At 36.1% G+C, this 19,333-nt stretch overlaps 1 protein-coding gene and 1 non-coding gene across 2 annotated transcripts in view; both read left to right on the top strand.

Moving 5' to 3' along the window:
* The window catches only part of LOC134797642 (transcription factor hamlet-like), a 72,132-nt gene that overhangs the window by 33,036 nt on the left and 19,763 nt on the right, over positions 1-19,333 (top strand). The gene's annotated exons all lie outside the window — the stretch shown is intronic.
* Trnaa-agc (transfer RNA alanine (anticodon AGC)) lies at positions 7,174-7,246 on the top strand. The gene has a single exon. It is a non-coding gene; the product is annotated as a tRNA-Ala (tRNA).

The following is a 19,333-nucleotide window of genomic DNA, read 5'->3' as shown; positions in this document are numbered from 1 at the left end:
GAATAGGCCTGTAAGTCCTATTAGTTAACTTTATGCACTTTGAATACTAAGTTGACGGTTTTCAACTAAATCTGCTTTAGATTAGACGCAGCAAACAACACATCCTAGAATACTACATATTAGCAACTATGTTTATGAGTTATGAGTTACAAATGTTACAATGGGATAAGTTTATCTTCTTCGAAAGCAAATACTGGGCAATTTTATATATTGTAGAGTAATTTAAAACCGCTAACAAACTAGAATGTTGCGTAGTCCATCTGTAGTGGCCGGAGGCTAAACGCTCAATTACTGCCAACTAATTCACAAAACCTTTTTGTCTCAGCTAGCTTGTATGTAGCATAACTTGCCCTCGTGATTTGTAACAACCATGCGTAAACAGGGGTCTCATTTATATTGGTTAGATTGAGATGAAGCGTATCGCTGTAAGTAAGCGATGAAAAATGCCCTGCGCTTCTTCAGAGTGCACGGAATGTTTATATATGTAACGCTATTTGTTTAACTTCTACAGACACTCTTTAGCCGGATTGCTTTATTACCGGAGGCTTTACCTACATACTGCCATTCCTTCATGTCTGTACGTCGTATTTTGTTCGTTTAGTCAGAATATAAGGCTGTATGAGTTCTTTCAGGATCATTTACTAATTAACTAGGTAAATACTCTGGACACGATTCATCTGGAATAAACTTACAACGTCAATTCTTCTGGAATAAAATGGGCAGTTTATGTACCTATGTATAACCGCCCAGAGCCTAATAAAAAAAGCGTACCATTCCATTGTCAGTATTTTGAATCTTTTTTTTACTAATCGAAATCGCACATTCTGCATATCTTGGGAAATTTTGCGATTTCAATTTGATATAAAACTTAGGTCAAAAATCTAGAGAGAATAGGTATCTGATGGTATGAGTCACATATTAACTCATAGCTCATGTTAACTCATAACTAATTCCAGCCAATTTGTTAACCCTAACAAAACCCATAAAACGAGACAGTTGACTAAAGTTTACCACGTTGATGTAGTGCGCATCAGTTTCAGCTTTCAAACAAAGATTTATTACAAGAAAGCGCCTACACAATCTTTAGAAGCGCTAAAGTTGAAACCATAGACTTATGTTCTTACTTAAAGTTCCAGCTTTGAATACCTGGTTTATCTGGGTCGCTGCACAAATGCGTCTGCTATTGATACCGGTCGTAGAGCGCATTATTTTATACTTTAGACGCACCTCATAATTTCTAATCCGCAGTTCATAAAGTCACATCGGCACGACCAGTTCTTGCCAGTGCTTTGTAACCTAACACTTATTACCAGGCAGGACTGATTGGTATCGCCTCAAAATAGCGTCTGTCGTGTACGGAGAGACTTAAATCTTCACGTTTGTAGGCGTCTTAAACTTGATAGCTGTTCAAGCATTCCTTGGCAAAATATTCTGTTGAATATTTTGCTTTACTCACAAACATAGTTTAGGTATCTGAATTATAGTAGAATACTTTATAGGTGAATAAGCGTCAATTAAACCGGTAGTAATTAAAATAAAGTTTCTTTAAACAAAATTCCCCTACTCCGTAATTTAAAAGCCTGACTGTTTCATAGATTTTTTCTTTATTTTCTTCAGTAACAAAGTAAGAACAAGCCGTATATGACTCATATAAGTTTTTTCTCTCAACAAGATACTCCCTCGCCTTGACATTTAATAAGGAGTCTTTACTGTCTTTATAACGTATATTTATCTCGTTGCAGTTTGGGCATCTACGAATACGGCTGATTTAAAAAGTATTCATCCCAAATGCGTCGTTGAATAATTGTAGAGGCCGACAATGTACGAAAGTTGAATGTTGAATATTGTTTACCATCGTCCAAACTGTTAACTGGCAATTAGTCAACCTTATTGCATAGACCATAAGGTCTACCAATGGTCATTTAATTAGTACAAGTAACGATGAAGATGCGATGCGTGGGCATCGCTGGTGTTTTGGATGATGAACAACAACTCAATTTATTGTATAGGGCTGTCATTAGTTTTTATTGTAAATCACCAACGTAGGTATGTCATGAAAACATGACTAGTAAATACATTGTACGATGGTCTGAATATCTCCATTTCCAACGACAAGGCGAAGCAAAGCGGGATATTTTATATAACAATAAAATGATATTTTGCTATGCAGCTATTTATGTCTTGCCTAATTGGTAAACAAGCAACAAATCGGCAAGGAAAGAAATATATTAATGTAAGAAGAAATATATTTTTTTGGTAGGTACATGGACAGCCCTAGTGAAAACATACAAAGCTTATAAGCTCTTAATAATGCACTATAATTAAGTAATCGACACAGCCCTGGCACTCTCCAAGGCGGCTATCTCCGAAATTTCACGAACAATATTTCAACTAGACAGAATTTTTCTTACCAATGGTTGATTTATGAACGCATTCAATACGATGTCTTCATTGAGTGGCTCGGGGCAGGTCGTGAGTGGGAGTGTCTCAAATGACCCGAAAATATATTCAAAGAAGAACCAAGGTGCTTCCGATGAAGCAATAAATCAAATTCTTTGTGCACAAGCGCTTTAATACGGTCCTTTGTACGCATACACATCCATCATTCGCGATCAACACACGGTACCGAATGTTTTGCCGTGTTTTGACTTGATTGAGAAATAAGAAAGCGTGTAAAATAAATAAAAATCGGTAGTAAATGATTCAATGGAAATAAAACGGAGACCGTCAATTCCGGATTACTCAACAATGCCTCGATCCATTTTTTATTCATCCTTTTAATCACAGTTTTTATTCATCCTTTGCGGATATCAAAGTCCTTCTTTACCAGGAAAATGACTTGTCATCCTTTAATACATAGGCCACACTGAATGTTTTGCACTACTGGCCACTCGTAAACAATTAAATTACGAAATATAATTAAAAAAAATACAGGCATTTGTTTATGGAATGTGATAAATGCTGGCGACAAATCGATCATCTTTTGTTTAAATGTCTTGTCAAAGTAAATCACTTGCGTGAAACATAGCTTTGACGCGAAAAGATTTTAACGTATAAACAAATAACTAAATGTAAGTATAAAATTTCGATGACTATAGTATTTACCCTCATATTGATTACCTGGGTTTTACCTAGATTTCTAGTACCATTTGAAGCTACTAAATTGTAATTCGGCACCGCATTTGATTCCGCTGTCAATAACTAACCCTGATACAGTAATGCGGCTATAGTTGTTCATTAGCACGAGACCGTACATTTGAGTGCACTTGGGTGTAAACATCGGAGCTGAGCTCAGTGGAAAAACGACCTTAATACATATGAATCCCATACATACATATCTCATTATTGCTTCGTACGGAAGCGAGGGCATTCAGACCAGATCGAATTTCAACTAATGCCCGCCTGAAGAGAAATGTTAACTAGCCACTGACTATTTATTAGTGAAGTGTATTAAGTTAATGCGAAGCTAAATGTTCCACTAATTTTACGGAATTGAAAGCTAGTGGCTGTTTAGTGTCAATGAGTTTGCTTAACCCCTTGGCCGCTTTATTTATATGTTGTGTTCTATATGTGATTGTACATACCTACATATTAACTATACTCCAACATGCGTGATTTTAAAATTTGACCAGAGTTTCTACCTACTATAGTTAACAACCCTATAAATCAACCTTATCTTAGTACTAATACGACTATGGCTATGAACTTGTGGTGGTAATTAATGAGTTTTGGTTGTAAACTGACGATGTACAAAAATAAAAGCCAATAAATATATACAATTAGTGTTTACGTTACCTAAATAGGTGAGTAATTAGGTAAAAAAACCTATCTAAATGCTTTTAAACGTCATCGTCATTTTAATCACTTAGTTGCTTTTAACACATGGCTCCAATATGATTACATAAAATATATTTAATTACCGCTATACTACTGCCAAGTGAACAGCTTTACCGTCTCTATAAAATTATTAATTATGCATTTACACTAATTTATTGTATCAATCAATAGTTGATATGGCATAAGACCGCAACTACTTACGTATAATCCGAAAATGGAAATTGTACACTTTGTGAAATATAATTATGTAAATGACCGACGATACCGAACCATAAAATTAAAACTTAGAAAGCTGTATTGTATAATATAAAAAGTATGTTTAAAATCACAATTCTAAAGTACAATTCTTTTTTTTTATTTACTTTCCGGTGTCTGGCATTTATTTAATAGCAGTTGGTATGTCATAAATTGTAATAACTAAACAGTTAAATTTTCAATAATAATTCATCTTCATTAACACTAAAATTCGATTTAAAATTACAAGATCGTTATTTGTATTAATTGAAGATGGGTTCTTTTTTGCTGTTTATCTAGAACGCTAAATTAAATAGGTACATGGAGTTAAGAAAAAAAAACATACCTATTGTTAAAAAAATGTGTGATGGTACATACTAGAACGTAAACCCCCATTATAAAGTCACATTTTGTCTCTAACTTGGTCGTTTTTGTTTTTTTATGAGTATTTTCAGTAACCATTAAAAATATTTATATTTATACCTACCCGAATATAACCTTACACATGTAGAGTAGGTATTCGATATGTACCCATCTTTAACAAGCATCTACAACATCGTCTAAATCTAACAAAACATTAGACCTCATTATTGCCAACAATAGTCATCATTTAGGCACAACAAGGGACTCCAAACTGGTACTTTAAACTAGAGTCTAACTGTTTCTCTGCCTCTATTACTCTCACAATAGGTAACAGTTTCCTTTGTGCCAAAGTCTTTCGGTAGACAGAATGGTACTGGACAGAGGGCACTGTCACAGTGGTTGTCCATTGCATACTTTCACCCGATGCTTCGATAGGGCTCGTTTGAACGGGGCAGTGGGTGAGGCGAGTAGCTAAACCGTATTAATAGATAAGGGAATGGCTGGCGGATTTTCCACCTTACGAGTAATTAATCTGGAGGTGAAACAATATAGTAATTTATTTGAAACTCTCTCTTTAATATAAACGGAGGCAGAGTGTACATTGTTGGCTTAAATTACAAATTTGTTATTAGTTTTATCAAATGGGTCAGTAAAAGGCCACGATTTGTGCTCACCCGAAGTAGGTAGAAACCACTCATGTTAATTAGATCCTGGGAAAGAAAGCGAAAGAAATCTGTAAACTCTGACTAAACTATCGACAACCAAACACGTAGGTATAAGAGGAAAATTTCTATGCAGATTTTTAGTTACTCGAATACTCGTGCTATATAAATAATGAAGGTACTCGTACAAACACGTGAGTTAAACGGTAAAATTTGCTTAATGTTAGTATCACTCACGACAGTTTAAATAGGATTTTTTTTATCGGCAAACCTTTTGCGACCAAACTATTAGGATTATTTTACGAGAAATATGTTACATGGGTATTATCTTACATTAGTCCCATCTCGAGCTTGCTTAATTGCCCAGATGCTAAATCTAGTAAACTCTGGTTAATTAAAATTAAATTTAGTGCTTGCTGTCCATATAAATTGCTAGTGCGGTGAAAATGTATCATCGCCCGCGTTTTCTGTGTTCCACGAGTACTTACTTACATATACGACTAGCGGGAACAAATGCCCACGGGCGCTTTATTTACAGCCACTATTATACCTCCAAGACAAGGCCTGGAACCGAGATGTCCTCGGGATAAAGGTAATAATGTAATTTGCACCCGTCATGTGGGTACAACGCTGAGGGCTGCGTTGACTAGAATGCGGTAATGTAAAATATTGCTGTGCGGGTACCTTTACGTGAAAGATGTTTATAAGTATAGTAGATACTTATGTACTTACTTATCATGTATTGAAAAAAAATGCTACATCTATTCTTCTTGGATACCTACCTATTATTAAAGATCAGTGAAAACTCTGGCGATTATTTGCGTGCGTAAAAGATCACAATAAAAGTTATATTCGCATTTAAAAAAGGTTATTTTCCGCATGATTACGCGGTTTATTCGGGCAATAAAGACGATGTATCAGGACAGCTCGCGTTACGAAATCGGCGGAGTGAAGAGAACATTTCAACATGACACTTAAGTTCCAAAATAATTCCCCGGACCGCCGGTAAACCGCCCACTTAACGCGAGCTTCGCATTTTAGAGATCGCTGTATCAAAGGACGAGGACCGCGCAAGGTTAAATAAAAGGTTTTGTGGGCGAAGATGTGATATTTCCTCTTTAAGAAAGTTTAATTGTTGACGTTGTAAATTTAACATAAAATCGATGCAAAAGCTACAATAGAATTCAAATCCTAAACTGGATTGAGGAGACTGGAAACTGTCAAAAGCTAAGAAGAAAGAATATCGATAGATAATAAACTAAGAAATCCTTCGACTTACTAATTTACCTATGTAGATTTTTCATGATTTTTTCCTTTACCCGTGGAGCGCCCTAGTAGCACACGTGTGACACTTACTCAATTTTGGGTCGTAGCGACTCAGTATCAGACGTGTCCACAAATCAATATGGGTCAAATTGCTTTGCATCAATTTGTTGTATGGTGGACGTTCGACGGGTTAACCAAGTTTAATATTCCAAAAAAATTACTACAAGATATCTTTACGGAATCATATTTAAATCAGGAGATGAAGGAACCCATGTATACGCACACTATTCACTTGCTGATCAAACTGGCTCAAAAGCGGCTACCTCAAGTAAATTTAGAGTGCCGTTAAACTGTTCGCTACTTCTGCAATGTCGTGGGCAAGAGCATGCTAATCATTCCCTGGCGAAATTAATGCACATACATAATACTTATGCATGCAGGCGCTGTGAAGTCTTGGTCCAGATTTAAGGAAGCTTGGACAGTTTACTTGGTTGATAAGTCAAAAGTTTTATTTTGGCAAGATATGTACTTATTTATGTATGTACTTAATGATAAAATTGTAGGAACCAACGCTATGTAAAGACTACTTGTCCAGGATCGAGGAAATGGCCTAGATTCAGAGCATGCTCTTATTGCTTCTCTTTGCAATAGACTGTATATATCTTCTCAGAGTTATGCCCGAATCAGTGCGTGTGATAAGAGAAATAAAAGCTTTTGGAAAGAATACAAGCCGTGCAACGATCTCCGTGAAACGGATTATTCTGCTTAGAATACACAAATAAAGATCGGCCAAGTACGTGTATTGGGTAAGGTCTTGGTAGCTCAGATGGAAAAGCAACGGGCTAGCGATCCGGTGGTCGTGGGTTCAAGTCCCACCCAAAACAGTGAATTTTTCACTTTTAATATGTTTCTAAGCTTATTAGAAACTATAAGTGTTCCGTTTTTACCATTTTGGATTAGAAACCCTAAGAAGTGATGTGATAAAATGCTGAAATCAGAAATCATAAAGAAATTGTAGCACCACAAAGATATAAGTAAACTTAAAGAGCAAAATCAACACATTCAACGTAAATTCAGTATTTACCAAAACAGGTGAGCTATCTCTCGAGACCCAAATCGCACTTCGACATTTAAACGGCCGATAAGTTTTCGACCAATCAACGCGTGCTTTTAATTAAAGACATGCATTACGCTCCCCTTATCATGATGACGGCGACCTTTTCAAGTAAATACTTTATAACATTGCCAACAAAAACATTATATTTTTAAAGGATATCTATATCACTTATTGTTATCGCTCGAATGTTTGTTTTCGGCCAGTATCAATTTAAATAAGTAATTGTCTCCATAACTTTGAGCCGTAATTATTATGCAGTATATAAATTGCTTGACATAATAATTATGAGCGTCGAATATTAACACCGACCGAGATTAAAATGTGAAAGAAAACTCCCACAGTGCCCCAAATTACTTGCGGGTTGATTTACAGTAATCAGTCAATGTTAAGATCTTCATACGATACCGACGTGCGCAGACACTTGTTTTATTACTGGTCTGAGCACATAAGTACGAACATGTTTCTCTTAGCTTTAAAGAATATAAAAGATGACATCAATAAAGTAAATTTTACAGTAAAGTTCATTACAGTTATTTTTTGCAATTGCAACTAAATTATTTCCTTTTTTTTTAATTATTTACTTATACATATTCTTATTCCTTGTGCTGCTTTCATACAAATGTTAATGCAGTGTTGCTGCGAACAAAACTAACCAGACTCTTCCGTCACTTGATATTTAAGAGATGTTGTCGTAAAAGTTTACGATTTCATTTAGTACGGCGCTCTTTTCCGTTAATCTGGTTTTTAATTTATTATCCATAACTAGAACAAATGAGGAAACTAAATTTTATTGGTGTTATTTAAACTGGATTGGAAAGGCATACAACTCATTCGAACACGCTCTCTTTGTAATTAACTATTTGTTTGCATAGGCATAGAGAAAAAAATACATAGAGTGCTCACTCCATCAGTTTTAGTACCAAAACGACTATTATTTTCGTAGTCAACATCTAGCATCGAGTAGCGGAATTATTAGTAGGTACATACTGCTACTTGACAATAGATGTTGCAACGACCAAAAAGTCTAGAGATCAACAATTTTCTGCTAACATTAGGTATAACCGGATTAACCGGAACTCTATTTTCAACTCCTTCTGCTTTTAATATTAGGTGTAAATTGTTGTTCAATACAATTTTCTTGAGTCGCGACACTAGAGAATTCTAGTATCAAGTAGCGGTACCTACTATATTTCCGCTACTCGAAGCTAGATGTCGACTGCGAAAATGATAGTCTTGTTGGTACCAAAACTGATGTATGGAGTAAACACTCTATTCTTACTATATTTCTCTATGGCTTAGGTAAAGCATAGCCAATATACGAACAAAGGCAACACGTGCCAAGTTGGTTAATGAAGTATTGTGCCTGGTCCACACTCATCGCGATAAAATGTTGCTAATTATGTTGTTAAAGAAATGTATAGGTAGTTACGGGCGTTATTTAGATAAACACGGGTATAAATTGTCTTTATTTTTATTTGTTTTCTCGTAAATTCTGAGGCGGGACAATCGGGACCAGTTAATGAAGGAACATTTTGTTATAAACACTAGATATTGTTCCATAGGGGGATGATATTTAGTAATTTTAATGTCGCTAAAGTAATAAATAACTAACAATTGTTTAATAGCAATATAGGTACAAAACTTATGATAAATTATCTGAGTGTTTTAAATATATAAGTATTTAAAACAAGTTCATAAACTGAAAGTGGAAATTTAAAAATAAGTCAAATTAATTAGTTATAGTTTTGAATTAATTTTATTAACTTAATAAAAGCCTAGTAAGACTTGTTACACTTGATTATGTAATAGGCATATCTTTTAGCTATCGCTCGAAACCAACATTATGCGCCAGCGCAAGGCGGGAAGTGCCTTGCGCAAAATGTATATCACGCTTGAAACATTATTAATTTTAAATCGCGGCTGCCCTGCGCGCGTCGCCGGATGCGTGTCCAGCAATATTGATGGATCCACTTTGCGGACGGTTCCCGCATAGCAAATTTCATCTCCGCAACTCGACAACTTTTAATTGGTCCTTATAAATACCACTTCAATTACCAGCAATTACATATCGCACAATGAAAAAGCGAATAAATCGCAATCAAATTTATGCGGCCAATTAAATTAGAGCTGAAAAACAGCGTTCGTAATGAGGCAACCAATGAAAGGTATCTCATTTGCGGTGGCGAATTTCTTCGGAAACCTTTTCGATTTAAACGTTTTAGCTCAAATTAAAGTTTCGTTAAAATACCGCACTCTCAATATTCACGGGTCGCGACAAAGAGCTTAATGGTACATATAAATTTGACAGTGGTCCGTTTTTCTCGCAGTGCCGGGTGCCTTAACGAGACAACTGAATCAAAGACAATGGGTGGTCACTGTCAGTTAATTGATTTGTTTCAAAGTCCGCTGTCTCACGTCACACGGGGGAAATAAAATGTGCAGTGTTTATACTAATAGGCACTCAATATCCTTCGCACGAGGGAGGCAAAAAGTAGCCGCGCGACTCCGACCGCAGGCTTCAACGGCCACAAAAAGAATTGAAGCAAATGATATTTTAACAGGCGGCTCGGTTGCCATAAAATTATATGTTAAACACGGTAATTCATAGTGCATTAGTGCAATATAAATAGCTGGCGGAGTGAGTGCCGATGCCGCGGCGACGCGCGTCGTCGGACCAATTATGTTGTTATCCAGACTTACGTTTTACATCACCTACAATTTATCCTAGTTTCGACGTTTAAACGCCTTTGATTTATTTCGACGAATTTTGTTAAATGGATTAATTAAATTGCGAACGTGTTTCTAGCGCGTGAAACGAGTAGGTATTTCCTTACCTACCTCACTACTCCTGTACTCTTACATAGTAATGTTATAGCAAATTACGATAGATTGTCGTACTTGAAGTTAAGAGTGTGATCTAACAGAACTACATATTTCCACTTTCAGGCCGTTGTTTGTCACATCCTTAAACTTACAGCCTTCAAACTTTCATCTTTCAGTAGGCTATACAAATCTGCCCCATTCATCAATCTTGCCTACTCACAGATCTAGTATTCATTTTCTCTATTCTAGCTCTGGACTGTAGAGTCCACCGTAATCTAAATAGCTTGGTTAGAATATTTATTTAAGGTGAACACTGTGAACACTAACGGTAACGTAATGTACTTAAAAATTCTCATTATTTAAAAGGTTTTGTTTTATATATTTCGTTTATTACTAAAAACAAGTAGTATAACAAAAAGTTTTTTTTTATATTTTAAATCTACATACCCGACATATGTAAATCAAGTTCCTATATTTTTAATAAAGAGCCGTAACAATATCACATGTAGTTAGTTAGGAGCGTTAAGGAGTTTAAAGCTGTAAACATCGATGTAAGACTATTTTAGGTACTTACAATTTACTGTTCCAGACCTCAATAATAGTCCTATAAGGCTACATAAGAAAAAAAAATTAAAGTGTTTTAGGGTACTTAGTCATTTTTGCCTTACTATATAGATTGTGCCCTATGAAGGGTTAAAACCTCAAGCTACCCAAAATGAAAGTTTAACAACCGCTATTCGCCTTAAGCTAGGATATTCTGCAACACTTCGTCCAATTATGCATCTGTATCGCTGGGTTACGTGCGCATTCGCGAGTGAAAAGCGTCGCGCGCGCCGATGGGCCTCCGAGACATCTAACAAGAGCGAGTGTCCGCGGCGAACGACCGTGTGCGGAGAAATCACCGCGTTGTCACCAACCTTTCCAAACAATTATTATAATAAGCTAGTTTTTACTTAGTTTTTTTTATAAACATAGCTGCACTTGATAGTGTTTGGGTAATTACTAATTAGTAATTAGGCTCCAGTACCCTAAGTATATATTTTAAATAGGAAAAACTAAGTAGGTGTCGTGGCGATATCAGAGAATTTGCTCATTTCTTAATATACCATTTTAGAATTGATCACTTCATTCTTCTATTAGGTAGACGATTTATGATGTGGGCAATCGATCATTTCGTGAAATGATTTCCAAATCATTAAATACCATAAAAAACGCATAAGATTAAATATTTGTTGATGATTATAGTTATTACATATTTCTCGTTATTTTATTTCTTGTTAATGATCTCTTGTTACATTATATGTAGGATAATTACTTGAAGATTAATCATATTTTTTTTTATTTTTCAGGTAAATACAACCTCAACGATCACCATGCACGACATGCCTCAGAAAAGGTTATTATTATTACAAAAAATTAATATAACTCAATACATAAATTTAATATTGAAATATTGATTCGCTCCAAATGGTTGAGGAGCACTGGCCAGTTTCTCCGGTGGAACCAGTCCGGCGTCGAAGCATCGGTCCTCTAATCGTAATTAACCAGCCCGTGAAATCGAATTATGTCCACAAATCGCTTTGCAAACATTCCTCATATTGCCTACCATACATTCTACCGCGTTCTCACACATTAATAACTGTCGTAAGGTGCGATATATTCAGTCACTGCAATTTCAGATACATAGCAATATAATTAGTGACTTCTTGGTCCCAAATATTAGGTATGTACCTTTTAATATGTCTCTCTTAGGTGCCCTCTTTTTTTTCTAACAATTAAAAATTCTTAAAAAAAATGTTTTTTTGATTCTAAAAGTTTTGTACGATTTTGCACGATTAGTTATTAAGCCACGGTAGAGCGATCGGGAAAAAATCATGTTTTAATAAGTAATACATATTAGGTAAAACATAAATAGAATAAGGCACTCGTAAAGTATAATTAATGCGGGTCACTCACGGTTTTAAGTCGAGGACTGCTCGACATGTTTTGCTCCATATCGAGAAGCTTCAACAGCGAGGAGTTTTATTACGTCTGTGTCTCACGGAAGTATAGTTATTAAAATTGCTAATCTGTACGAGGTAAATACTACTCAAGCAAGTTACTCCACCTTCGAAAATATTTCAGCAACTCTTCTCTTCATAAAATGCAATATGGAACGAAGACGAAATCACGTTCGTGTAATTTAAGTATGTGTGGTAGGTCTGAGTTTATGATAAAGAAAGTTTCGCTTAAATTATTGAGTGCACGAATTTTTCGTATGCTTTCTGGGGTATTGTGCCCTTCTGAAATGAGATCGGAGCCATTCGGCGTTGAACCGCCACGCCCTCCGGTTCCTTCCTCGTAATGACACGCCGGAGCCACGGAGATGGCATGCCCAGGGCTCTGATTTCATCGGTTGGGTGTAATGATGTCTTCGCGAGTGTGGTCCGAAAGTCAGAAATATTTCCTAGTACAACTTCATGTTCAATTTCCCGGACGAATTATGTGTAAATTAATAAACAAACACGTTGATGCCAGTTTTTTTTTCTATAATAAAATTTTAATTAGTTAATTAGCGTGGTCGTGTAGAATTTTAACGCAGCCTCGCCAGGATGACATAAGGAGTATCTCCACAACTGAAACGCATTCATATTCCGAGCATGAAAGTTTAAAAAAAAAGCTTCTATGACTTAAATGATACATTAAAGACCGAGTAACTGCCGCAAAAAGAGCATTGGTGGTGATAAAATTTTAGTTGCACACATAAATTACCTTCGTTGACAACCTTGCACTATAAAAAAATGTTTAATATTACTTTATCGTAGATCTAGTTATTCTCGGTCGATCGTAAAACACTATATCGGTACGATACTAACAAAAAGCCGTATTACCGTTAATGGTTACTGACATCTTCGGCACATCGTCTGCACTCGACACTGGTTTGTGTAGGGATTGCCGATTTATCGACAGTCGATAACTGCGTGCAACGGAACTCAATATTCTTAGCGTCATAACTACTATCCGTGTAAGCCATTTCATCTTGGAAATCATAACATTAACTATTGCTCGTTTTATTTTATTACTTTTCCTACCGGTACAAAACACATGTAGGTACATATACATGTATAACACATGTGTCGTATCGTACGTGATTCATATAAAATTATAAGAAGGACCTATTAAGGACATTACGGCGATATTTATTACAATTGTTGTAGCGGTTCAATCTTTTTATTATTAGTCTCCCTGGAACCACAAAACAAAAAAAAACTGTTGTCTAAGTTATCCTTCCGCACTTAATGACATTGCATTTCGAATCATTATTGTTCGTATAAAAGAGAATAACGAAAAATTAAATAAGAATAATAACGTCAAATTTTTTAATAAGCACAATCTCTCCAAAAAGAACAGTCAATAAAATAGAACCAAATTATAAAATTCCTAGAATTGTTGCGTATAAACTACACAGCTAAAAATAAAGCATATCGATAGAATCGTCCATCTCTCGGAATTAGTGCACGCTTTCCGGATAGGCAAGATCAGTATGTAAAACAGGTGCGCTCCGCTAAAGGCATAATGGCGTCGGTCCTGGGGCTTCCTTCGGAGAAAGTCTTCCGTCGCTTCTGCTCGAATTGCGCGTGATTAACTTCACCATTTTGGGAACGTGACGCAATCTTGTTATGCGTTGTTTGGTGTCGTGCGATCTGTTTCAATTTAGGAGGTACAGACAGTAGAAGTCAGTTATATGAGAATATCTCGACACCGTGCTTTGTTCCACGCCGCGACATGCTAAGTATTTATAGAAATTGCTCATATATTTCGGTTTAAAGATTCTTTATTCTCATAAGAATTTATAATATTTTGATAATTTATTGTTATTTAATGACCTTATGAAAATGAAAATAAAAATGCAAAAACCGTTTTAAATATGTAGAACCATTTTACAACTGGTTAACTGATATTCATTCATGTTAGGGCCACCCCAAAGTAGCGTCTTTTGAGAGTCGTCGTCTAGTCAGCGCTATGAAAAATGGTGTCGCTGCGCAGTTGCGTCCACGTTGCGTCGAGCAGCAGCCATAGAGTTCACTGGACGCCGACGCTCGAGATGCTAGTGTGGGATGGCAGTGTAGGATTTAAAATTAACATCACAATGTAAGCAAAGCACCTGTAATTTTTACCTAATCATAAGCCACACAGCGAACGGCGATTTTTTCTTAAGTTTTTCCCCCAGACCTGTATGTGATGAAGTTACGATGAAGTAAATGAAATGACGGTTTTTGTTCACCGCCCTTCCAGATGAGTCGGTATTATTAAAAATTCAAACCAAGTTTACTGACAAAAAAAAGAACATATAACGGGGACACCTATAAAATGTTAATAGTCGTAAAAGCGCCAAATTCTTAATTCATCAATAATTTATTAGCCAAATACAGAAGTTCTTGTCGCGACAATTAAATGAAACCTTGAGTTTTAAATAAGTCATAACTCTTCACAGATAATTTACATCACACCTAACGAGTTATCAAGATTTAGAGTTTTAATTAATTGACACTGTTAATAATTCACTCATTTTCGCTCCTAAGTATATCCGTATCATGACATTTTTTTAATTGAAATGTGCCATTATTACTTAGTGGTAAATTAGCTACAAAGCCTTTTTTTATCAAACAGGAAGTAAACCGGTTCTTGCTTCACTGAGATTATTGATTAAACATATTATCGAAGATCACATGCTTGTTTTGACTTCTATGTACTCAACAAAAACGTTAATGCGCTTTAATACTATTATTTATAATAAGTACATATTTATTCGTAATTCATGTCTACATATATCATATATATATCGGTTATTAATAATAAAACTATATCTTTATTAAAAATATGTCAAGCAAACACATTACAATAAATACCTATAAACTAACTTATATACTAAAACTACAAATAAACACAGCACAATACATACATTATTAAATAATCTAAAATAAACCACCCTGAATCGTACCCGGCTCAAAGGTATCGGTTATTGTATTCCCATGTGTAAATATATCGCCAAATGGTACTTTGCACAACCAATTTTTTACAGCTCACAGTTCAGAGAACTATCAAAATTTCCATTTAAGCATCCATTAAGAGTAGCAAGAAACCCTTAAAAGTTCAATTTAATACAATGTACTAGTCGTGCATATATAGAATACACGGCTATAAATAAATACGTTACGACGGAATAGGTAACCTAACAAACAACTAACTAATTCAATTTCTTAATTAGCAAACCTCAATGGGAACCGTTCATAAATAGTAAGGAAAGTACAAACACGAATTTATCTGATATTCTCCCGGGTCGGTAGCAAATCAATAGGGTACGGTGCGCAGGAGCGCGCCGCCCCCACGCCATTGTGCGCCGTACATTACCGCCATCTGCCGGCGCGCTTTCCCGCACTTTACGGCATTTTATACTGTAATGCCCCATACAACGGATATTTACCGTCTTCCTATTTCTAATCGATATCTGTAAATATCAATTTAACCGATGCTTATTGCCCATTGTGTTTCGTTAATTGTGTCTGACAATGTTGGCGGTCAACAAAGCATTGTGTTGTTATCTTTTCAATTAAGTTTCAGAATGTATAGATAGGGTAGAGCGAAGTATGTTGAGCGGTCGGGTAAGTTGAGTCACTGAAAAAAATATTAATACGCAAAACAATAATTTTGTCTGATGGGGTTTTGTCCCAAAGAAATGTTCTATAGAAGTCAGTAGATTTGATCATTCTAAGACCCTGCACTGTTTAAGCATTACAAAGCGGTGAACTCAAATGTGCTCAACATGCCACGTTCTTCCCTACTTCAGGTTCTTAAGCTATTAAAATGACGTAAAGTTTACGATAAAGTTTAAATATCTAAAAATCATATTACTTAACTGCTGTTGAAATTTAGTTTCTAAATACCTATGCGCTCAATGTAACACATGTATGTTGCTAGTGTTGCTACGCCTTTGCTGAGCGCCATATGTAGGTATAACAATAAAATTTGATTCACTCACATGCCAATTGAGATGAAGCTCCTAATCCAGAAATTTTTGAATCCCTCTAACCTAATCTAGTAAGCTCTGAGTCTCTCTGCATAAACTACAGCTACAAATCGCTATATGGGTATTGTGGTTTTCAAGACCATGCGGCAGGATATATAGTGACAATGGTGTTATCATTGAAAGCCACTTATTAATTAAAAACGCATTCCTGTATTAACGCAAAAGGTAAACATACTACACTTTTTCTTTCCCTCTTAATGAGGCCCATACACGGTCCGACCATCCGTTTGATCCGTTCCAGAATTTGCATTGAAAGTAATTGCTTGTAAAATTGCCAGTTTAGTACTGATACCCAATTGGAACCGTCCTGATACACTTGTCAACGATTGAGAAATTGATAGTCTATTCAATGTCAAGGGATTTTTATGGGATGGGTAAAGATCGGGGAGGAGTTATTGTAACCGTTGTCAAATTGATCCTACGTATTATAAAACGATAAACAACATTACAAATTGTCTAATTAACATTACTAACTTATAAATCATTTTTCACCACACCAGCTCGGAAAGGCTTAGTTTGCTTCAAAAACTGATAAGAAAGTTGCATTTTATCCACATGAGGCAAAGTAATATTATGCAAATTTTGAGTTGTTTGCTCATGTTGCCTGATAGAATGGACTTTTAAATGATGGTTTTGGATGATAAATATTTAATAGCATTCATTTGGATTTGATTTGATTTCATTTTATTTGATGTTTTACAGTTGGTATTTTCCTTGCGTTGGTATGGTGAAAAATGTTGTGTTTCACTCGGTGGCAAATTTTGTTTAACCCTCGTCCCTTGAAACCCTCGCAACACTCAAGATTCCACTTCTCGAAACACTCGCTACGCTCCTGGTTCAATTTTGGAATCTTTCGCTTACTCGGGTATCAATATTAGCACGAGCAGTTAAACAACAATTTTGCCCCCTTGTAAAACAAATAACTATTACATCTAAGTAGCATTTCAAAGAAATTTAGGCACATACGTTACATAACTTTATCGATACAGTTCTTCAATCTTAACAAAGCCATAAAATATCACTCAATACAGACCTTTCTTACCTATTACGTTATGAAAAGGTCATCCAGAATTTGAGTAGCTATTTATTTTCGTTCGTTATCGTTAAAATAATTGACAAGCGCAATATTTCGCTTGACAAGCGGCTCGCTCCAACGATTTATTGTTCATCGATAGAAGTATCGTCTGTAGGAGCATTAGCACTTAACAATCGGCTGCCACATCCATATCATCCTCAGGAATCTGCCTGGCATTTGGAACTAATGCCAAGGCCTGCGGAAACCGAATGTGGGCAGCATTGTAAACATTTGTCATTGTTAATTTGCGTTTAGAAATATAGTGTGTCGCAACACGCTTTCAATAATAATTGTCGCCCATCCTCATTCTAACAATGTTTGTAAACCTTCCAACCGTTTGTTAACATTAATAAAAGTCTTAACGTGAACAAAGGCGCACTTTGTAACTATACTGAGGACAATGTCAATGTAGAAATTAAATAATTGATTTTATAAACAATAAGCGATGATTGATAGGAATTCAGATGGGTCCAATGACCCCACAAAGATACAGAAAGCAGATCAGATGGCGAAGCATTAGAAACGCTCATGCCCAGTAGGCGCCCGATGATATCCGATAACAAACTCAATTTGGCTATCCGCACACTCCATCTGCACAGTGCATGCAAATCAACGGCTACCGACATGAATACCTGAGCACCCATTACATTGCATGAAGATCTTGACCCGCATCGGGTCCAGCTATTATACCTGCTCTATTACAACCCTCCGAATGGCCGGCGATAGGGCCCGATAGGCCCTAATGACAGCCCGCGGGTGCCGCGGTGCTCATTGGCGCGCCATTGAACCCGAAGGTCGGCGGTAATGTGTCTGATCGACCGCTGGATTGCGATTCCTCCACTTAATTGTTCGCTACGATTGAGATTGAGACCGCAACTTTGCCTTCACTGCTTGTACCTAACCCTTGCTAACTTCAATCTCTGTCTTATTTGAAGTTTTATTATTATTACTACTTATATTATTTGGAGCCTGTTGTGTCCCACTGCTGGGCAAAGGCCTCCCCCAATTTCTCCACAAATCACTGTCTAGTGCTATGTCTGGCCACTCATTTAATCTCATGAATTGCTTGCCTAAGACCGATAATCACGATTTTCCAGTATCCTTCTGGAAGACCATTTAAAGGAGACATGCCTATATCAAGTTTTATGCCAAAATTTCTCTTTTCTTCCTTGCTGCATCAAGTATTTTTACCTCTGTAATTAAAATAATTGCTAGTACTTAGTATTCAAACTTTGCCAGGATGTTTCGCTTGTAATGCATACAAGCATAGTGTTCAATACCTTTTAAAATATGGATAGGGTTAAATATTTAATACGTTCTATTTCCTACGTTTTACATATTTATTATAATTACGTAATAATATTAAGTAGCGCCATACCATCACATTTATGATTGCACTCAAATCATCACCAGCTTAAGGATAATTGTCGAGTTTCACGTCAACATAAATCAGTCTATACATAGTTACGATATGTACAACACTGAATCTGGTCTCGTTATGGGCACAGATGTTCTAATGGCATACAATTATGATGGCCAAACGACCACTGATAACCCGGCTACTGGCCGATTTACATACTCGTACCTACGTGCTCGACTTACTGCCATAAACTAATATGTTAAAATATACCTACGCAATATAAGGACGTGACTATACATGAATATGGTACAACGCAGTCACTAGTTGCTTCCCGCGACTTGTATCACAAATATTATGGATCAATTCTGCAATTTAAAGCACTATAATTAACTGCATACAATAATAACATTGAGAGTTTTAAGAAGTTAACCGCCGCTATGACCATAGAGGTTTTGCGGGTATACCTCTTGGTATCATCTACTTCGCTCTATTTCCTTTGTAGGTATTACAATTTCTAACAACGTGAAGT

This window comes from Cydia splendana, chromosome 15, assembly GCF_910591565.1.
Source record: "Cydia splendana chromosome 15, ilCydSple1.2, whole genome shotgun sequence".
In the NCBI taxonomy this organism is placed as follows: Eukaryota; Metazoa; Arthropoda; class Insecta; order Lepidoptera; family Tortricidae; genus Cydia; species Cydia splendana.
The sequence above is the reverse complement of the archived record's forward strand: the minus strand, read 5'-3'. Positions and strand labels throughout refer to the sequence as shown.